The 23,242-nt window shown below is 43.7% G+C and overlaps 1 protein-coding gene and 1 long non-coding RNA gene across 7 annotated transcripts in view; one reads left to right on the top strand and one right to left on the bottom strand.

Annotated features, from left to right (window-relative positions):
• Positions 1 to 23,242, top strand: part of SOBP (sine oculis binding protein homolog) — a 161,689-nt gene that overhangs the window by 95,551 nt on the left and 42,896 nt on the right. The gene's annotated exons all lie outside the window — the stretch shown is intronic.
• Positions 21,542 to 23,242, bottom strand: part of LOC109311915 — a 12,159-nt gene continuing 10,458 nt past the window's right edge. Inside the window, exon 3 of the long non-coding RNA XR_002101657.1 lies at positions 21,542 to 22,732. This is a non-coding gene — a long non-coding RNA (uncharacterized LOC109311915). The remainder of the gene's footprint in view (positions 22,733 to 23,242) is intronic.

The following is a 23,242-nucleotide window of genomic DNA, read 5'->3' on the forward strand; positions in this document are numbered from 1 at the left end:
ATATTTTTTAAAAGAATAAGGCCAGCATGGTGGCTTGGCTGGTAGCACACTTCATTGCTATGGACCCTGCCTCAAGACTTTAATTTCGCATTCTGTCAGCTTTTATACAAGCACACCTCTTTGTTTCTGCAAGGAAAGGGCAGAATTTAGACCCCTGGAAACTGATTATTGAGCAGCAGTTGGAGCCAGCTAATAGTGAATGTAGGGAGAGAGATGGGATTAAACAGCAAGAAAGGGTGGGCTAAAATGAAAGGACTAATGAAAAGCCTCCAATCTTTGCTTTAACCATCCCAAATTCCTGAGTCATTGCCCAGGGAAAGGGCAAGTAATGTCCCTGGCCCATACCCAGGTTAGTGAGAGCAAGGGACAGCCCATGCCTGGATGCTCCTCTACAAAAACAGAAAAGGAAAAAATAAACCCAGTTCTTATTTGTTCTCTCTTGCTACTCAGGCAGTGCCATGTAGTTTCCAGAAAGGCATGCTGCTTTAGGAGCAAGAATTTGAGGGAGAAGGATTGCTAGATTATTTTCTTGATAACTTGTTTATGTTGATAACACAAACATCCTTCTCCAGTAGAATTATATTTAAAAAACACACCACACACCACTGCCAAAGGTTTACATTTGACTGTCACCCACTCCACAGTCCAACTAGTTCCCTTGCTATGGAGTTATGATTATCTCTCTTTACAGTCAAATGTCTGCTGCTTTTAATACTGCTACGGTCTGATAAATTCAGCATCCGCGACATAATTAGTTAAAAGATAGGCTGGTTGGGTGAAAGCCTATTTTTGAAGCACGTAATTAAATATACCCTGCCATTAGTTTTTTTATGCAAAACTCCTCACATGCAGAACAGCAATCACATATGGCCATATATCTGTAGTAATTAAGAAGGGGGAAAGGGAGACTATGAAAACATATAATAAACAAATAGGTTTAATGGTGTGGCATAAAGAATTTCCCCCTTGAATGCAAGACCTTCTTTAGGATAATATAAAAGACAAACAACAACTGATGTCGTAGACGATGCACAGTCTTAATTCATGCTGTTGTACCTAGGTATTTAGAACCTATTTCATCTGGCAGGGGTTGGCAAGCTACAGCCCTCGGGCTGGAGACATTTGATTTGGCCCATGGACTTGGGTCTTCAGCAGCTGTCACTTTCCTATGCTGATGCAGGAAAAAGCTCAGGCAGCGGGCACTATCCTTGTGCTGCTGTGAGAAAAAGTGGTGAAGGTGGCTAGGTCCTAGTGCCTATTCTTCCATTCATCTTTGACCTGAGCCAGTCACTCCAGCCCTCAGCATAAATAGGTTGCTGACCACTGTCACATGTGATCAGATGTTGTGATGTAAATAGATACCTAGACACTCCAGTGGGAATAAAGATGAGGACAGACCTAACTTTGAACATCATCAGTAGCTAGTTTAAATCACACCCTTAATATTATACTGCTTAAAACATTTTTAGATGTTATCAGTCAGGGCTTTTTCGGGGGGAGGGGGGATGCAGGGACCACCAGAAGCTTATTTTCTGAAACCAAGTGTCTTGAGTCCTTGTTAATACAAAGATGATTGACATGTATACTTACATTTAACCTGGCTGACTACAACAGATCCTGAACTTGTTACCTTATCGAAGATGTTCTTGGTGCTGTTTTGTTTTAGTGTATCATAACAAATTTCCTAGCTCAACTGCCAAGCAAAACTTCCACCAATCACCAATTCTTCTGTGAAAAAAACAAGCAAATTTTGTCAGTATGATTATTAACATGGGCTGCTTACAGATGTAAAAAAAATCAACAAAAAACAGCGCTTTACTTTAAACTCTGCACACCCTCACACTGAGCTCAGCACATGACCAGTAGAGTCATCACATTAGTTGGACCCATCTTGCCCAATATCAGTATAGATTGGGTGCTTCAGTGGGGCTTTTCTGGCACTTGTATCTAAAAGCTGATATGATCGTAGGTCTGATCATATCAGCTTTTAGATAAAAGTGCCAAAAAGCCCTGCTGAGGTGCCTGATCTATACAGACACTATGGAGCTGGGTTGAACTAACGTGCTGCTTCTTCTGGTTAAGCACATGTTTTTTTCCCCCACATCTGTCAGCACTCATGATGTCACACACAGTATTTACTGCCAGGTTATAGAGATATTAAGTTTAACGTTTCTATTTAGCTTAGGGATGTCAAACTCAACTGGTGCCCAGGGTTGGATCTGGACCGCAGGGTTCCTCTGGGCCACACCTGTGGGGAAAGTGGCGGCTGTGGCAGCAGCACTGGCCGGATAATCAGAAAATGTGGTGCAGCAAGTGGCTTCCTGCTGCAATGTAGGCAGCACAAGTCACAGTGGCAGTGGAGCAACCAGCAATGGGCCAAGCAGCTGTAGGATGAGCAGGCGTGTGTTGCCAGAACCATCATTCATTGCCCTGCTGCCAAGAGCTGTGGGCCCCAGATTCTCTGGTAGGCCCCATCTGCTGCTAACCATGCAGCCCCTTCCCACCCCCACAACCATGCCCCCATTCTCCCCAGCCTGGTTGGCTGAATGGAGGAGTTCTGCACAACAGATTGTATATTTGATACCCCTGATGTATTGGGTATTTTAGTACTTCCATTATTGCCTTTGCCCCCTGTTTCTCATTTTCTTTTCTTGTGGCCATCTCCTTTTCTTTCCTTTATCCTTCCATTTTGATCTCTTTTCCCTTCCTCCCTCATTTCCCTTCTGAACTCTTTCTGCTTTCATTCTTACTCTTAGGTCCGAATCAGTAGGGGCATAGGTGGAGTGGTTCCATATTCCTGCCCTGAGATGTATTACACAGCCCGTGGTATCAGTGAATTTGAATAGAATGGGGTTATCTTAGTAAATTATAAGTCTACCTGCTACTGTGAAGGCAGGGCTCTATATTTTATCTTTAAACACAGCCCTATGTTGAGGTCTATACAAAATGTCACTACCCCAGGGGAAGCTGCAGGAGGCACCATGCCTCAGGAAGCTTGCTGATATGAAAGAGAATGATGATTGATACACCATCCTCAGAAAGATCATCTTGGTCCCACTCCTTAATTCTCCTCTTGGGGAAAGCAAATCCTGCCCCTAGGTAAGAGCAGCACCCCCTTTTAAATGCCAGACCATGAGGTTGGTTATTGTTTTAGTTTTCTTAGCCGCCCAGCTGGGAGAAGTCCCTTACATTCAGTGTCTTGTCTGAACACCCAGACACAAATGCCTCCTGATATTTATATTTTCTGAGAGGGCTTGCAATACACAGAGAAATAAGAGCATAATTGTAACGCACAGCCATGATTGTTCTAAATCTAGCTGAGATAGTTAACAAAAGCAGTGAACCCAGCTGTGGAGGCTAACTGCCAGACTGTGCCAAAGCCCCTGGGAGACTTGTTTGCGAGAACATGCAGAGAAGCTCATACCACTCTGTCTTCATTGCAGTTGTTACCCATGCTACCTAGATTTACAGTGATCACATATATGCCTATCCCTCTTACAGTTGCACCTGCATTTTGTTTCAGAGACAAAATTGTTCCACTTCTGCCATTTTTTAGCAGATAGCACCAGATTTCTTCAAGTCCCCAGTCCAATGACAGATTGTGACTCGCATATCATGTTTCATCAGCTGCCTTGTAGTAGATGCTGTGATCTGAATGGACATGGATTCACAACCCACAGAAATCAATGGAAAGTCTGCCATTGGCTTCAAGGATGTTGGTCCAGGCCCATATAGAGTTGGCAGAATTGCATGTTATGGCTTTATAACAAAAATCTTGGGGAAAAGCGATTGCAGCATAGATGTGATGATGGTGTTCTTAAAAGCTCAGTAATTTTGGCCATATGAATTTTTAACCATTTTTTGTAACTAAAATAGTGAAATGGCTTAGGTCAGTGGTTCTCAACCTTTTTTGCACCAGGACTCATTTGTAAACATCAATGGCCAGTCCTGACCCAATGCCCCTCACTCTTCACCCATTGCCTGTGGCCCCCAAAGGTGTGGGATAGGTGGGGCCCCAAGCAGCCCCTTGCAGGCTGGAACTCTGACAGCTGGCAAGGTAAAAGCCCACGGTTTCCCGTGTTTTTCTTTTTTTTTTAATGAGAATCCATTTCTAAAGTTTGTTGATCCATTTTTAAAGTTTGATTGCAACCCTTTCATATATTCCTGTGACCCACTTTTGGGTCTTGATCCATGTAAGCACTGGCTTAGGTCATATCATGGACTGCTGGCCTGCAACATTTCATTTTCAAACACAAAACTATTCTTGAGTTATAGGGACACATTTTTTTTAAAAAAAAAGGTCTGTAAGAACTACAAAAACATGCATTCTGTTTCTTTTCATGTTAGGAAAAAAATAGCCAAAATGATTGTAAACCATTTTTTTTTAATGGCTGTCAGGCTGCATTTGCAGGGTATATGGTGCTTACTTTGCACACACATAATGACCCTTCAGGTCTGCAGGAGTTAAGAAGAGACTACAGTCTCCCTGTAGGCAAAGTTCCAATCCAAAATGAAATGGAAACACTGACATCCATATTCATAGCAAATGGGCTAGGCACAAACACTGAATGACTGATCTGTTGGCCTCCCTACACACAGTGCATTTCGAAGGTAGGCATGCAGATAGACACATGATATGGTCACTAACCCAACAGGTGCAGTTTGATAGAGATCTAGCAATATTAATAACAGTCAAATAAAGAGCGACACCAAAAATGCCAACATGCCAATCACTGCTAGATACGCTGTCCCTTGGAATTTATATGCTATATGCCTGTCTACACACATCTCTTTGATCTGGAAAATGTTACTATTTTAGAATAAATAGCTCCACTGCCTCGCATGATGCTGGCCTGGTCCCTCTTGCCCTGCCTTTTGTTGTCATTTTTTTCCTACTCTGTAGTGGAGGGGAAAGATTTTTTTGTTACAGCACTGGTTGTGACTTCAGAGATTTGGATTCTATTCCTGGGTCTGCAGCAATTTTTCTGTGTGACCGTCAGCAGGTTACTAGAACATCTAGTGCATTCGTTTCCCCATCTCTAAAATGTTAATAATATTACCATATTTTCTTACATACAGCATACCCCCTATAATACACACTTTGTTTTTGATGTGCTGCACAAAGAAAAAGAATCTTCCTTTAGAAACTGAGTAGCAGCAACTGGCCTGATTTGCTTCACTGGGCTATGTCATTGAGCTGGGGGCCACTTACAGGTCTCGAAATGTGGTGGGGGGGGGAGCTAAAATGGATAAACAGCAGTAGAATAGTTTCTGCCCTACTGGAGACAGAGGCCAGGGCCAGAACCGTGGATGTTTCCCTTTTAGAACTGCATCTATCTTACTGAGCAACTCTGCCTCTAGCTTGTATTCCTCCTCCCATTGCTAGTTGCAGTTTTCACCCATCAGTCAGTATATCCCTGGTACAGGATGAGCATAGCTACAGGTGCAAATGGAATCCAAAGTGTGCCTTGATGCCAAAAATTGCAATTGTGTGGTTATGCAAATGCCACTTAGGCCTGTTGAAATAGGAATTTACCCCTAAGGGTTTGACCTGACGTTCAGTGAACTCAACAGGGTCCTTCCATTAACTTTGATTGGGCTTTAAATTATAAACTAGATCTTGTAGGGTGATAGGAGAGAAATGTATAGATGAAAGAAAGATGTATTATTATTATATGCATCTTTTTTTCTTTCTTGTGAACAAAAATTGATGCAAGTTAATTTGTATCTTGCTCTTTATTAACAGCATTTAAGTTGAAGTTTAAAAACCTGCTGTACAATGTTATAACAAAGTATAACCCATTCTGAAGTGCTAACTAACTCTGAGAGTCCCATGTAGCTGCCTTAGCAGAAGTGAGATGCAGAAGTCTATTTCTTTTATATTTGGGGTAAGAAAGTGGTTCTTTATCTGCAACATTAAAAAAGACTGAGGGAATTCAGCCCACCTAATCTAATATAACAAATGAAGATTGGAGGTGCTCTGGGCAATAGTGATCAGATTCATCGTCTACCATAAGGCTGGGAATTCTACCAGCAGAACAGAAGTCCTTGACTTCAGAAAGGCAGACTTTTGTAGACTCAGAAGTCTAGTTGGAAAGGCCCTTTGCAACCAGCAACTGGATGACTTGGGAGTTCAAGAACGGCGGCACTTTCTTAAGGAGGCAATTTTTGCTGCTCAAAAAGAGGCCATCCCCATGTGGTTGAAAGAAGGGAAAGGAGCCAAGAAACCTACCTGGCTCAACAAGGAACTTCTCAAAAAGGAAAAAGAAGCATACAAGCAATGGAAAAATGGTTCAGCATCCAGAGAAGAGTATACTTATATGACCCAGGCCTGCAGGTATGAGACAAGGAAGGCCAAGGCGTGCATGGAGATAAAGCTGGCAACTGAAATAAAAGACAATAAAAAGTCCTTCTATAGGTACATAGGGAGCAAGAAGAAACCAAGCTCCACTGTGTGTCCCCTACTGAACATGGAGGGGGAGCCCACAGTTGATCCCCGTGAAAAGGCTGAGCTCCTTAATTCTTACTTCATGTCAGTATTGTTGAAGCCAGGTGTGAACTAATCATCTGTCCAGAGACTGAGAAAATACAGTGATAACAGCAATTCACATAAAATCAGCCCCAAACAAGTGAAGGTACTCTTAGCGCATTTGGATGTTTTCAAGTCCACTAGGCCGGGTGTCCTGCACCTGAGAGTCCTGAAAGAACTGGCCGAACCCATAGCGGTGTCTCTGGTGAGGCTGTTTGAAGAACCATGGAACTCAGGAGAGGTCCTGAATGATGTGGGGGGACGTGGGCACACTGGAGGGATGCAACAGGCTACAATCAGACCTAGACAGGTTACAAGCGTGGGTGGACGAGAATAGGATGGGTTTCAACACGGACAAGTCCAAGGTGGTGCACCTCGGGAGGAACAACTGTCACCATGCCTACAGGTCAGGGAACTCCCCTCTGGTCAGCACAGAGGCGGAAAAGGATCTTGGGGTCATCATTGACTCCAAGATGAACGTGGGGAGACAGTTATGAAGGCCACCCGCACCTTGTCATGCACAGATGCATCTCGAGCAGGTCCAAAGAGGTGATCCTCCCCCTCTATGCGGCACTGGTCAGGCTGCAGTTGGAGTACTGCGTCCAGTTCTGGGCACTGCACTTCAAGAGGGATGTGGCCAGCATCGAGAGGGTCCAGAGGAGGGCCACTCGCATGATCAGGGCAGGCCTTACAGGGACAGGCTACGGGACCTGAACCTGTTCAGCCTCCACAAGAGAAGGCTGAGGGGGGATCTTGTGGCCTGTTACAAACTAGTCAGGGGGGATCAGCAGGCATTGGGGGAGTCACTGTTCCCCCGAGCACTGCCAGGAGTGACCAGGAATAACGGTCACAAGCTGGCAGAGGGTAGGTTTAGGTTAGATATCAGGAGGCGCTACTTCACAGTCAGGGCGGCTAGGGTCTGGAACCAGCTTCCAAGAGAAGTGGTGCAGGCTCCTACCCTGGGGGTGTTTAAGAGGAGGTTAGATGAACATCTTGCTGGGGTCATTTGACCCCAGTATTCTTTCCTGCCATGGCAGGGGATCAGACTAGATGATCTGCTCAGGTCCCTTCGGACCCTAGAAACTATGAAACTATGACTGGAAGAAGGCTAACATAGTGCCCATCTTTAAGAAAGGGAAGAAGGATGACCCTGCAAACTATAGGCCAGTCAGTCTGACTTCGATCCTGGGGAAAATCTTTGAAAAGGTCATCAAAGAAACCATCAACCACAAGCTTGTAACTCATGGGGTACTGAGAAACAACCAGCATGGATTTGTCAAGAGGAGGTCATGCCTAACAAACCTGGTGTCTTTTTATGACCAGGTATCTAACCAGCTGGATATGGGACATGAGGTGGACATCATCTACCTAGATTTCAGCAAGGCCTTTGATACTGTTTCTGTGAAATTATTTCACTTAAGCTGGAGGGTACTGGCCTAGACTAGCCTACAGTGAGATGGGTTGGCAACTACGGCTGATCCCAGCGAGTTGTAATTGATGGGGTGACCTCATCCTGGAGGACTGTCTCCAGTAGTGTCCCCCAGGCATCAGTGCTTGGACCCATACTCTTTAACATCTTTATTAATGACCTGGATGAAGGAGCAGGAAGCTGAATGATTAAGTTTGCGGATGACACCAAGCTGTGGGGAAATGCGGGCACATCTGAGGGCAGGACAAGTATCCAGGATGACCTTGACAGGCTGGTCCTATGGACAGAACACAATCAGATGAGGTTCAATAGAGAGGAGTGCCAGGTGCTTCATTTGGATAGGAAGAACCTTCACCATAATGATATGTCGGGAAGCGGCCCACTGGCTGGCACTGCATCTGAAAGGGACCTGGTGGTGACAGTCGACCAAAGGATGAATATGAGTCATCATCAGTGTGATGAAGTCACCAACAGGGCAAATAGAACTCTGGTGTGCATCAGCCAGTGTGCTGCCAATAGATCCAGAGAGGTGCTCCTCCCCTCTATTCAGTGTTGGTGAGGCCACAGCTGGAGTACTGTGTCCAGTTCTGGCCACTGCACTTCAAGACGGATGTGGATAAGCTCAGAAGAGTACAGAGAAGGGCCACCCTCATGTCAGGGGCCTGGGGGATAGGCCCTATGAAGAGAGACTCCGGAAACTGGGCCTGTTCAGTCTGAGTAAGAAAAGACTGAGAGGCGACTTGATAGCTGCCTACAAGTATGTCAGGGGTGAACACCAAGGTCTAGGGGAGCAGCTTTTCTGAAAGATACCCCTTGGGAGGATGAGGTCCAAGGGCACAAGATAGTTTAGGAAAAATTTAGGGTAGACATAAAGAAAAACTTCTTTTCCATAAGGGTAACCAGAATCTAGAACACACTCCCAGCAGAGGTGGCGCAGTTGCCATCCATGGAGGTGTTCAAGAGGAGGCTGTACAAGCACCTCGTGGAGTTTGTCTGAACCCAGTTACCTCCTGCCCATGGAAGGGGACTGGACTTGATCTTACAGGTCCTTTCCGATCCTTCTAGTCTATGAGTCTATGATTCTATATGTGTTTAGAAAGTGATTATCTCTTGAGAACAATGATACAGATAAGTGGCATTACTGAGTTATTTTTCCTGATGATGTTGATAGGTTTGCTGTTGATTAGAGAGTGGACATTACCTTTGAAAGAGATTCCAGGCTTCACAGAGTTTTGAAGAGCTAAAATTATTCCGCACCCCACCGCCTGCCTCCCCACTGGCTGCCTTTTATTATTTTGAGGAATTGGGCCATCTTGTGGTGCAAAGAAAAGCAGAGGAAGGTGGGTCAGGAGTTTTTTTAGGTCTTTCTCTTTTGGGGTGCATTTCTGGTTTGGTTCACATATGATCAGAGGGTGATAGTTAGCTGTGTTAGTCTGAAGTCAGGCAGAAGGCAGGGTAGATTTGCATGTTACAGACTAAATCAGAGATGTATAACATAAGCTTTTGTAAACAGAATCTGATGAAGTAAGCCCACTGCTTACAAAAGCTTATGCTATACATTTCTGATTTAGTTAGTCTATAAGGTACAAATCTACCTGGCTCCTACCTGGTGTATATATTCCAGCAAAAAGCAGAGTGGTTCCCTTAGTAGTTTTAAATAACCCACAAGTCTGGTCTAGTGAACAGTGAACCAAATTGAGGAACATAATTCAATAGGCAAAGGAAAGGGGAAAATAGGAAAATTCAGAATGTGAGGGGCTAGAAATCAGATAGAAAGAGGTGAATATGGTAAATTTGAGAAGGGCAACTATTGTCACTGTATGTGCTGGGATCCCTGAAACAGACTGATTGCAAAGCAATACACTCCCCCCCCACCTGTAAAATCCATCCTTGTAAATGCTAAGAATAAGGGCCAAGGTACTCAGACTTCTTTCAGATGATCATTTTCCTTAATACAGGTGTTGTTCTATAGGCTAAGGACAAACATTAAAAAACCCAGAGCCTGAATTGATTCAGTCTTTGCAGATTAGTTTAACCTGTGCAGATTGAACTGATTTGCAAGTGAATAGACATTCACTTTTGATTAGAGAAATGCAGGCACATGCCTATAGTGGCTCAAGCTAGTAGCTGGGGGGGTGCTAGAGCAGTTCTCCCTTCCCTTCCTTAGCAGCTACAAGAAAGGAAGGGAAGCTGACCTGGGGGGTGTGGTCAGGCCACAACAGGGACTAAGTATGATTGTGGAGGGATTTAAATCCCTACCCTGGTCTGCAGGGACCAGAGCTGCGGTGTACCTGGAGGAGGAGGGGGGAAGCAGCCCTTGCCAGGCTTGTCTCCAAGGCCAGACAGTGGCCAGTGCAGTGCCCCAGGCGAAGGGAGGGAAGAGGGTGGCTTAAACACCCTTGTCTCTGGGCGGGCACAGGACCCCAGCTGGTGTCTACCCAGCTTTGACCTCTGCTTCTGCTTGGGTGGTGGGGGGCCTGGCCAGAGCTGGCCAGCATGGCCCTGCTGTCTGCCCACAGCTAGGACTGGGGCTGCAGCTGGAGCTTCAGGGCTGGGACTGTGGGGCTGAGCAGAGCTGGCCTGTGGGTGCTGTTGAGGGCGGACACAGAGGAGCAAGCCTGGGCTGGGTCTCAGGGGGCTAGGCCCTTCCCAGTGGGCTATGGCTTGGACTGGGGCTGCAGGGGCTGTGCAGCCAGATTGCTCCCAGCTCCCTGTGCCCAGGCTAGGTGGGGTTGTCATGGAGCCGCAGCTAGCTGGGAAGGGCTTGGCAGGGCTGTCATATAGTCCAGCTGTGGCTCCTTGACAGCCCAGCACAGCAGCGTGGGCAGGGGCTGCATGGGCTGGCCTGGAGGCAGCTGCCTCCCACAGCACCTCTACACTCCCTGTCCTGTGCAGGACCCAGCAGCTGCAGCCTCACAAGCTGTGGGCTGGTCAGGGCTGGGGAGGCTATTTAACCTACCTCACCCGCAGCTGCTGCCACCCCTGCCCCTGCCCTTACTGTGGTGCTGCAAGTGGACAGGTGGGAAGCTTCAGTCCTGTGGCTTCTGCCCAGCACATGGGGCTCTGGTTCCAGCTCCCAGATGCCTTCCCACAACTCTACCCACAGGGGCTGCTCATCGCACTGGGCAGGCAGAGCGAATGGAAGGCAGCTGGAACTGGAGCCAGAGCTCCATGTGCTGGGCAGAAGCTGCTTGGCTGACATTCCACCTGCCCCTCTCTGTTGCATGGAGTGGCACAGCAGGAGTGGGAGTGGGAGTGGGAGGGGGAGTAGCCGCTGGAAACGAGGGGAAGTTCGTTTGGCCCAGAAGGGCTGTTCTGCTCCCCTTACCTCAAGTTGCAGCTCCTTGTCCTGCCACACCGCATAGCGCTGGGGCAAGTGGAAGCTTCAGCCTGGCAGCTTCAGCCCAGTGCATGGAGCTCTGGCTCCAGCTCCAGCTGCCTTTCATCTGCTTCTCCTGCCTAATGCAATGAGGAGCCCCTGAAGAAGGTGTTTGGGAGCTGGAACCAGAGCCCCAAGCTCTGGGCAGAAGCCGTGGGGCTGAAGCTTCCCATCTGCCCACCCAGAGAGAGGGGGCAGGAGTGGCAGATGGAGGCGAGAGAGGCAGAACAGCCCCCCTGGCCAACCCACAGCTTGTGATGCAGCTGCAGTCACTGGGTGCTGCACAGGACAGGGCATACAGCAGCAACTGCAATGGGTGGCTGCCAGGCTCAGGGCCCGCCAGCACCTCCGAGCCAGCCCAGGCAGCCTGCTGCCCAGAAAGCCCCCACCCATGCTGCTGGGCTGGGCTGTCATGGAGCTGCAGCTGGCTGGAAAGGGCCGTGCCCTCACAGCCTGTCCTGGATCTTGGGGGCCAGGCTCTTCTCAGTCAACTGCAGCTCCGTGACAGCATGGGGAGCCAGGAGCAATCTACTCATGCAGTCCCTGTGGCCCCAGCTTGAGCTGAAGTCTGCTGGAAAGGGCCCAGCCTCTGAGGCCCAGCCTGAGCTAGACCCTCTGCATCTGCCTTCAGCAGCACCCACAAGCCGGCCTGGCACAGCTCCACAGCCCCAGCCACTGGTGAGGCCATGCTAGCTGGCTCTGGCTACACTCCCTCCTCTGCCACTGGAGTGGGGAAAATGGCTAGCTGGGGCTGCTCTGCCCCAGCCAGACGGACCTCAGCTGCTAGTGGGACAGGGGATGGAGGGGGCGATTAAATCCCCCTCTCTCTCCCCATTCGCTTCAGGCTGTGCATAGGGGGCTGGCCATGCCCTCTGCTACCACTCAAGCAGCAAGGGAGGAAATGCCTGATGGGGGAAGCTACGGCCCTGGTCAGGCAGATTATGGCTGCAGTCTCCCAGTGGGAGAGGGGAGGGAGGGGGAAATAAATCCCCTCCCTGCTCCCTTTGCTTTAGGGAGCCATGCCAGGCCTGCATCTGGCCATGCCCCTACCCTTGCTATGGCTAGGGAACAGAGGGGTGGGGCCAGCCTTGCTGTTTGGAACCTACAGCACAGCACAGCCCAGGGCTTAGAAACATGCTGGGATGCTGGGGGACTCTGGTTTAATTTAAACAAAGAAGGGGTCTGGGACAGAAATTACATAAACCAGTTTGACCCAAATCAGTTTGATATACTACATTCAACCAGGTTCTTCTTAAACCAGTTTTGGCCATTTTGAAACTGGTTTATGTGTACTAAACTTATGTTCTGTTACAGGTTTAAACCAGTTTCTCTTGACTTAAACCAGTTTATGTGTAAATTCTGTCTCTACCCATAAGGTGCATGCTCTCTTGTGGGTTTAGGAGACCATGCTTTCTAAGCCTGAGCTGCTTCGTTTGGTGAAATGGCATCTAATATTTACTGTTTATTATCATTATTTTTTAGATGAGGCACAAAATATATTAAAAATATTAGAAAATAATTCCAAATCCATTACAAGCACTAATTGCATCTCTTGTTTCTCCAAAGATAGCATTAAAAATCCTTCTTATAAGTGAGCAGCCACCGCCTCTCTATAAGCAACTTCTAAAATACCTGACTAACTTTAAAACACATCATATATTTAACCATATGCTTCATAATGTTTGTCTATTTCTTCTGTCTTTACTTCTTTGGTTTCCTTTTTGATCTGTCCGCTAGGCTAAGTACAGACAGTGAAAAAGCCCAGGGTTGAATTGATTCAATCTTTGCAGGTTGGTCTAAGCTGCATAGATTGACTCAATAAGTAAGTGAACAGACATTTACTTTTGATTGTAGAAATGCAGCTGCATGCCTTCAGTGGCCCTGGCCAGAAGCCAGGAGATGCTAAAGCATGCCTCCTTGCTCAGTTGGAGTAGACAGCTTGGGCCAAGGCTACTCATCCTGTGATGAAGAGGGCTGGGGGCGGGGGACTGCAAAGCATCATAAGGTGCTGGGAGACTGTGATTTAACTTGAATCTGGGGGAAGTCTGGGACAGAAGTTCAATAAATTGATTTAACCTAAATCACTTAAGTCTGATACCACATTTATCCAGGTTTATCTTAAATCAGTTTTGGCCATTTCGAAAGCAGCTTATGTGCACTGAACTTATGTTGTGTTACAGATTTGAATCAGTTTCTGATCACTTATAGCTGTTTATGTGTAATCTCTGTCCTTAACCCTAAAGTTACAAGTAGAACAGTTGAAATGTTTTCAAATGGAAATTGTTTTATTTGAAATACAGCAGTTTCAATGGTTGAAAAAGTCACGCTTCTTCAATTTATTAATTTATTGTAAAAAGCAATAAAAAAATCTATTTATGTATCAATTTATTGTAAAAAGTAATGAAAATTTAGGTTTGCTGAAAGACCATTTCGGTAGCCAAAACCTAACTGATATACTCAACATAACGACTAAAGGAAACATTTACTTTTTTCTATGTTTCACTATGTATTAAAAATCTATGGCATTAGATTTTATGTAAGTATGTATATTTATATATTTTAGGGGCCATATCAATTTCTAACTGCAATGAATATAGTACATGCAAAAATTATTTTTAATTAAAATGTTTAAAAATGGAAAAAGATCAATAAAATTAAAAATTGATCTGCTTTGAAACCCACAAAATGAACACAATCCTGACATTTGACATCTTTTCCATGAACTGAGGTTTTCTATTTTCCTGCTAGCTCTTATCTTAACCAGTTTTAATGCAATTCAGCCTGTTTTCAATGGAAACTACTGAAAGTAAAAGATAATGATATGCTTTGATACAAATGAAATGAAGGACGGTAAAGTAATATCTATTCAAAATTTCTTTTTTTAAAAGATTGGAAGTAAAACTTTCAAACCATATAAAGCTCCAATTGCTTTGAATATAAAAATTAAGTACTTGCAGAGAGAAAGCATAGATGACTTAGGGCCCAGGTCATCACAAGTTTTAATACCTTTAGATTTAATACCTTTAGAAAGCCTTGCATTTCTTTGTCTGAGGAGCCAAAGATACTGGGGCTTGGGCACCAGCCACACATGCCAACTTAGGAAATCCTCACCATTTGCGGGTTTGACATTCAGAGTTTCAAATATTCATGAATGCCAAACCCACATCTTAAATACACTTAAAGGAGGAGCTCCTTAGGAGCTCTGCTCTTGCCGCTGCCACCATCGCCAGTGCAGCTGCCAGGGGCACTGCATTCATGAACGTAGATGGTGTTCATGAATGCAGTGCTGTATTCATGGATTTCGACATTCTCAGGGGATACGAGAACGTATCCCCCGCGAATGGCAAGGGTTTCCTGTATTGCAACATGTACCTGAACAGTTATCCTGGGATTGCATCACTGAATGGCAGAAAAATGGCGGTACACTCAGCTGCTTGGTAAATCCCAATTAGAAAGCGATATGTATACATGTCAATCCCGGGATATTTCTGTTCTGGGACAAACACAGGCACAACTTGTCCAGGGAAAAATGAAATGTCTGTTCCATAGCTCTAGGATTCGAGGCACCAGAGACATTTCTGAAGGTAGGATTTAGGCTCCTTAGGTCATGTCAATATACAGTAAATTTACCATGCCCACTAGTGAGGCTTTAATTAACATGGGGATTGGCTAATTGTCCCTGTCACTCAGCAGTGCTAATTAGCCCACATAACACAGCTGCATTACTTCTTTTTTTGAAAGCAGCCAGCCTGGAACAGTGCAAAATGCTTGAAGATGCTATTGCTAAAGACAGTACATTTATGGTGTCAATGTGGCCTGAGTCACTTTTGACATGCTATCTAGAAGAATATGCAGTTAGGTTTGACACAAAGGCATGCATAGGGACATCGCATTGAAAGGGGATGGAATTTTTATGAAAACTAGTTAGGATATGGCCCATAATGATTCCTAAATTGCCCCAAACTTTTATCTTTTTTTTTTAAGTTTAAAATAAAATTGCTTTGCTGACATTAAAAAAAAGAAACATATACAGATTTCTAAATTATTTCTTCTGAGGTAAGAGGAAAAAAAGTGCACCTTTTTAAAAGACAGAATCTGGTCTTGTATTTATTTCCAAAAATTAAGATTCAGCTAGACAAGAAAAATAAGGAAAATCTGGGTAACTTTAAAGCTCAGCCCAGGAGAATGTTTTGAAACCTACAGGAAAAACAGCTATTCCTCGCCCTGTTCACTACTGTTACTCTCAATAGTAGACAGCTTCCAGGAATAAGTAGAGCTGTTCTACTCAGAGTAACATACGTATTTGAAGGAGTGCCAGTGAGTATCTACTGGGAGCGTATATTTCATGGTTAGCCCATTTCTATATCTTAAATTATTTTTGCTTCCCAACTGTGGCATATTGAAGTATTTTTATTGCTATTAGAAAATAATAAAACCCTTAAGTCCTATATTTTATTATAGAAGTTAATACCAATAATTACTTAAAATTTAATGAATTTCAGTTCTGACTTAATTGCTTTTGAGTAGTTCACTTAACTTATTAAAAAGAAGCAAGGACATATTCATTTAATGAGCAGAAACCTTGGCCTAGCATCTGCCTACATTCTCTTTTCAATTAATCAATTATAGTCCAATGGTGTGTAATTACACATTAAGAAAGTTATTGGATATCTCAGCATGGCTGTCCCAGGGGGCTCATGAATACACTAATATAACACACCTGTAATGACCTGTTCTCACATCTGCAAATTGCTCCCATTTCTCTCTCTCCCTCTCTTTGCTAAATGAAGATGAGAGCAATTACCATTAACTTTTTGAGTCACATCTAGTCAATGAGAGAGAAAAAAGGTTTCTACCAGCATTCATAATAAATCTGCCTTTTGGTACCCAGTGTTTTAGCACTGGGTCTCAAGCTTCTCTGTATTTGTGCTTCTATAAAGCAGTAAACGAGTATGTGAATCTCACAAGATGCTGGGGGAGCCAGGGCCAGTCTTAGATGAGCACACACACTGCTTTGCCTCTCTCCCTCTTTCCAGATGAGAGAAGCAGGCAAGCAGGAAAACCTTGTCAAATCACATCCAGGCATAATTTGCTTGGCTTGGTTCAAATCAAATCAAACTCTGGAACTGATCCCTATGCAGTGGTTCTAAGTCTTTGCATAGCAACTAAGCTGTGTTGTTGTGTTGTTTTTTTTAAATGCTAGAAAGAACAAAATTTACTATGTAATGGCACAAAGGCTTTGGTTCTACCAGAGGATATATTCACTGGTGCTTTCCTATTAATGCATAGCAAATGAAACCAGGAAGAGACTCCTAATCCACATAATGAGGTCTGACAGATTCTAAATTGGTGATTCAGCCAATAAAGGGATCCAAAAATGCTTTCTGGAAGTGAGCTCTTGATGGCTACATAAATCAAATGCAGGAAGATATCTGTCACCGATTTTATAAATGTTGTCTTGCATTGTCTGAGTTGGATGTGCCATTGTCTCTCCTTTAGGGAAAAATAATGCCTCTTTCCCCTGATTTCTGTTTAAATGCTCAGTTCTCTATGCATTCTAAAAAGTAAACTAGGTAAAGCAGAAAAGGCTGTGCATATGGATGATAATGTAACAGCATATACAACGTAGTCTTTTGTGGAAGCAGAAGTAGATTCTGGTTTGTTCATAATAATCCAGATCCTTTCCGTGCTGTATTCTCTACTCTTTGATCCCAACGTAACACGCATGCCCTTCAGTGAAATCTTCAGTGTTCTGGGCATAGCACTGTTTCCCAGCTCTTTAGAACTGTTTAAATCAGCAGTGTAACTAGAGGTCAATGAACAGGGCACTAGCCCTGGGTGGTGAAATAAAGGAATGTGAGAGTGATGACCATTGCTCTGGCCACTGCTGCTCCCCAGGGTGCAGAAACTGCTTGGTGCCTTTGCTGTAAGTGTCCTTGTGATAGGTGTACCCTGATAGTGACACTGATGAGAAGTGGTGGTATGTTACTCTTGAGTTACACTCATTATGGATTTTAGTAATGATGTGTAAGAGTAAAAAGAAGCAGAATTCAGCCCAAATACGTGCTTGTGATTGGAAAAAGGTGGTTGTGTCATACACAGCTTGATGACCATGAATCAGCTGGAAGTTTTGCCAGTTATTGATAAAATTTAAATAATAAAATGAATTATACACCAGCAATCCCCAGTGGTCATCTAACTCCTATTTTATAAAGCAGCTTTAAATCTGTTTATTCCAAAGGTGTTAAGTTTGACCTCTGCTGGTCCAATGCCCATTGCCTTTTCTTTACTGACTGACTTAGTAAAGCTGTGGAGAAGGGAACAACAGTGTTCAGTGCAGTCAGGAGACCTAGAGTGACATCCTGGCTCCACAGTAGTCAATGTGAGCTTGCCTTTGCCTTTGAATTTGAAAAGGCCAGGATTTATCCCAGGTTTTATTCCTTCGTCTACCATTCACTCACTGTGTGTTCTTCAATACATCACTTGTGTCTCAACTCAGAAACATACTTAGTACATGCCTAAATTTAAGCATGGGTGTAAACTCAGTGAATGGAATGGCACTACTGACATGCTTCAAGTTATGTATATACTGACTTGGGGCTTAAATCACTGTTCTTCAGTTTTCCTGTCTTTAACATAAGGAAGGTGATATTTATCACTTCATAAAGCACATCACCATCCTTGGATAAAAAGTTTTATGCATCAAGATAACGATTTGTTTCCCTTCCCTGTATTCTAAATGGTTTGTAACAGCACCCGAAGTGCTTAGGGAAGGATTCATTTATTATGAATTATTGTGATACTTTCAAGTAGAAAACATGTTTCTCGCTCTACCTTCATGTATTTAAAAATAATTTGACTCTCCAAGCAATGCCTAGTAATGAAAGCAGTTAGTGTAGATCACACACGTTGCCCAAGCTGTGCATGTGTGCTGTGATCTCAAATCCTGCTCAATGCACAGCTTTGTTTATGTTTAGGACCTAAATTAAATTCTGTGCTTGTTTTTTTTAATCAGTGCCTGAACGATCAATTAAAAACAATTCAAACAGAAAAACGACTGTGTAATAATCTACCACTTTAATATATTCTATAATATACAACCATGCAGGCAAGTTAAATATGGGTCCTAAACACCCTGTCAAGAGGCTTTTAGGTTGTGTAGTTATTGTGTATGTGATAAGGATGAGGGTGGGAGGTATTTCATTCTGCTGCAAAAATTCATTTCTTGCTGTACTCCCTGCACAAGGTTGTAAGTCTTTGCATGTCAGATTCCTAATTAAGCAATAAACACTGTATTGTACTAATACTTTTTATTATGAGGAATAAACATACTTCTTTTAGACAGACAGAAAAATAATTGACCACCTGTGCCCAGCACCCAACAAACATTACTGCACATGCAACTGAAATTAATGCCTTTTTAGTTGTGGAGGGGGAGGGAACGGAATTCATTTTCTAAAAGATTTTCTTTTTTTCAGCATGAAGTTAACACACCCGATATATTTCACTTTTCTAGTGGGCTGGGTCCATGCCTGCCAGATGAACAAGCGTTTGGTAGTTGCTCAATTACTGACCCTTGCCTGGTCTTTTGGATTCAAACAGCAGTTTCATAATTCATTAGACATTCAACTAAGGCCCAGATACTCATTTAAACCTTGGACCCCTTTACATCATTTGGGCAGTATAAATGCCATTTTCTGATCTCTGTGTTAGATACTGTCCTGATCAGTACTGGGTCCTGTCTTCACGATGGGTGTATACCCATTTTTGCAAGAACTCCCTGGTACTATGATTTGAAAACGGGGCCAGTTTTAGAATACGCTGTCTTATTTCTTCCTGAGTTGTTCCAGGAGGCTATATCAGACAAACGATTTTCTCTCACAAGGGTTTTCTTATGAGTACTCTGAGAAGAGTCAGTAGGCTCTTTGCAAATGTGAGGATTTACCTGTGCATTTCTCAATATAGATTACAGAGCTGAAAGTTGCTAATTCTTTTCCCTATCCTTTTGAAGAGGCATTTGGGAAGAACTGAGAATGGAGGGAACTTCTGAGAGGATTGTGCAGTAAGGAGTTTGGGTCTGGTAGTATATATTCCTTGACTACTTAGCGTTTGCTGGGTGGGATTTGTTGCTTTGGTTGGTTATCAACCTTTTTTGATGGTAGGTGGAGCTAGAAATGGAAAAACCTACTTAGCTCCTCCAACCATTGTCCTAGCCAATGTGCAAATTCTAAAGTATGCTGTATTGTATGGTGCTACAACAGTTAAAGGGAAGGAGGATTGCTTATTTTCTTCATGTGAAGAGGAACAGAAAGTTGTTTGACTTTAGTCTGAGTGAAACTGGTCCGTGGTCTTACATCTAGCAACCCACTTTATTTTTAAATGGAAATATCCAAACATTTTATAGATGTGTTCAGTCCTCATTAACTATAAAGAGAGAGAGAGAGAGCTTTGTTAAGGACAAAGAAGTGATTTCAGGCTTTTTTGTTATTGTATGAGCTTTGCATGTTTACCATCTTCCTGAATGTGATTCAGCTGAGGTGGGTGGAGGGAGCTGTAATTGGTGCAGAAGTTGGGAGGAAAGGAGTAAAAACTTCCTGCAGATGTGGAAACAAAATGAATCCAGAGACAATATGTCTATTTTTAGCAAGACTAAAAGTGCAAACAGTGATAGATGCCATGGGGTTGCTGTCACTAAAATTTGGCTATAAGCAACACATTCATATTTAAACATGTCAGCTTTGCAAATTGAAATGAACAAACACTGCCTCTCTGTTTGTTTGTTTGTTGTGTTGAAGCTATCAGCTTCACTCTTCATCCCTTTAGATTGGTGGTGACACTGAGGCAAGATGATGGATTGCCCTTCTATTTAGCTTATCTATAATGCTACAAAATGTTTATATCTTATTTTGTGCAGGAGGCTCTTACTGCACAATGGCAGAAATAAGAATGGTATTCTACCCAGGCAAAAATAACATCAAGTACATAACACTACCTCTCTGGTGAGGAACATTTGGTACAATTTGCACAGCTAAGCACATACGTGTTGAACTATAACACTCAAATTCCTATGAATAAATATATTAAATGAAAAGATATCATATCAAATAAGCCATTGAACTTGGAGTGAACTGGTAAATGGGAAAGATGAAATTCTTGCAGTTTGCCTGCTGATTACAGTAGGTTAGAATTATCCCTGGTGTAAATCCATTGATTTACACCAATTATGAGTTTGTCCAATTATCTTATTTACACATCTCTTAAAGATAGGCCTTGAAAAGGTCAACAGCAGTGCACTGCCATGCAGAGTCTTTTGAAGCTATAGACTCGAAGCTTTGCTTCTGGCATCATTAGAAAATAATTGCTTGTGAATGTCTAGGGATTTGAATCTGCATGTTAGGGCTCTGAAAAGGAGGGCAGGAGGGTTTTAAACATTATTGAAATGGCTTCTACTAACATTACACTTATCACAAGTGACAAATGACTATGAATAGAATTGGAAGACCTCACCAGGGGGCTTGACTAGCTGCGTCTCACCTGGGTTGGTCCATTTTCTCTCATTAGATTTTCTTTTCCTGGTTGTTCTCTTTATTCTTTCTTGAGTGTAAACTCACAACCTGCTGAATCCAAAGTTCATGCAGAATCTGACATTTATGCACCATATTTCCTCATATACCAAACAGACCTTTCCCATAAAACTGAGCCCTCCAAAATTAGGATGTGAGTCTTAAGTAGGGAAGCTGATTTTGTTGCTGGAATGGAAACGTGGAGATGCTGTGCTTTTCTCTTAACCAGCATATAGTAAAGGTAGAAGCTACTCTTCACCATCAGACCTAGAATTTTAACCCTCTCTCAGCCACTGCCAAATTGGTAGTTTTGGCTGAGCAGCCAAAAGGTGCTTGCCAAATCAGCAGTGGCTATGAGAGGGTTAAAACTCTAGCTTTCAGCTAAGCAAACAAGGGCAGGTAAGTGATACTGAAAAGTAGACTCTGTCCCTGCTCCATACAGTCCCCATTCAGCCATGACTCTGGAAAACTCATTTCTGATTTGTTCTGTCTTCCTATAACAAGGCACATGTCTTATTTAGGGCATATAGTATGTAAGAAAATGTGGTATCTAATGCTTCAGTAATCCCTAAGTGAGGATATTCCTTATGACATCCCAAAGAATCAGTGCTTACCTCTAGGTTTGGGGACTTTTCATTCTTCCATTTGTTACTGCTTCTGTCCATCATCTTGGGTTTCATCCTTCTCACCATTTTTCACATTCTATATATCTCTCCTCTTCTCCCCTACTTCTCTAACCCTGGTCTGTGGGGAAAGCCATTACACATACTCTTACCTTTTCAGCCTTCCTCCATATTTTTAGCTTCCTTGATACTTCTGTTTCTTTATTCTATTGCTTTAACTAGATGTTGCAGAACTCAGGGTAAACTTTGCAGACTTAGGTAAAGATAGTCCCCATCTCGCTGAAGAAGTGGGATTAGCCATGATTGTATGGCTCATTCCATCTGTATATTGACAGATGTTGACAGGTCTTGTGTGGCCAGGGACTCTCAACCTATAACCTGGCTTTCTAATGAAGAGGAAGGATGGTCTTGTGCTTAAGGCACTAGGTTGGGATTAATGAGCTATACGTCAAGTTCTGAGCTCTGTTGCTGATATCCTGCCTGACCTCAGGCATGCTACTCAGGGCCAGAACCAAAAGTGGTCTTAGGTGCCTGAAGTGCAATTTAAGCACAAATTGGACACATACTAGACCATGTGAATGAGGCATAACACTTCTACCCAGCCACTTAGAGAATCCATAAGTGCTTACATTTTTACTAGAAAGCTTATAGAGGTGAAGAGTTCAGGTACTGTTCATGTCAATAACTCTTGCCATCTTGGTTGAGCTTAGTCTGTTGGAAATTCACAAGCATCCCTATGTCCCAGGGGAAACTGATTTGGTAGATGTGCCTACAGAAAGCCCAGCACATCCCAAGTGTGGTACCATAGCACAACAGGCACTTCCATTTCCATTCAAGCATAACTAAGGACCTACCTAATTTGCAGCTTCGTGGATTTTACGGAAATTGCAAAATCTAGGATTTTCTGTGAAATCCAAAAAATCAACAATAAAAAAATATAAAATTAAAATTCTGGCTCCCCAGTAGAAGCCAGCAGTCCTTGCTTCTGGGAGGGAAAGGTGCCATCTAGCAAGGTAGCATGAAGGGTGGAAGACAAGCTGGTGGCTTCCCACTTGTCCTTTCTCCCCCACACTGGGGCCTCCCTGCCAGTTAGCACTGAGGGGTGGGGCAGAATGAAGGGCAAGCAGCAATCATGATGAAGGCTGCCCCCTTGTCACTCCTCCCTGGGCCTCTCCACCAGTCAGTGCCAAGGGGTGTGGCTGCTGTGAACTGCCCAGTTCTGTGCATCATGAGTAGGTTGTGAAAAACTCTGTCTTGCTGCAATTTAGGTAGGTCCCTGAACATAGTAGGTGATGTGTCTACAACAGGGGTGGGCAATTATTTAAGCTAGAGGGCTGCTTAATAAGTTTTGGTGAGCTGTTGAGGGCCCCTGGTCACCACCTTTAACCCCTGAACTTTGCCACTGGAAGTCCCTCCCATTGCCCCTAGAAGTACTCTTTTTGGGAAGGGGGTTTGCCATCTTGGAACTACAAAAAAAGACAAATTATATACTAAAAATTAAACATCTGCAATAACATATTTTAATTTTATATTTTTAAATTGTACTGATTTATGTGTATTTGTGTCATGCATATAGAGGTGATTGCAAAATAGCTCAAAATGAAGTCTTTCTCTTGTATATTGTGGGAGGGAATGGAAGCATGTGGGGTGGTGTGGATGGGTAGGTATGGGGATTGTGAGGAGCTGTGGGTGAGTGTGTATGTGGGGTTGGGAGCATGT

The sequence above is a fragment of the Crocodylus porosus genome, unplaced genomic scaffold (genome assembly GCF_001723895.1).
Source record: "Crocodylus porosus isolate Cpor-Errol unplaced genomic scaffold, CroPor_comp1, whole genome shotgun sequence".
Classification (NCBI taxonomy): Eukaryota; Metazoa; Chordata; order Crocodylia; family Crocodylidae; genus Crocodylus; species Crocodylus porosus.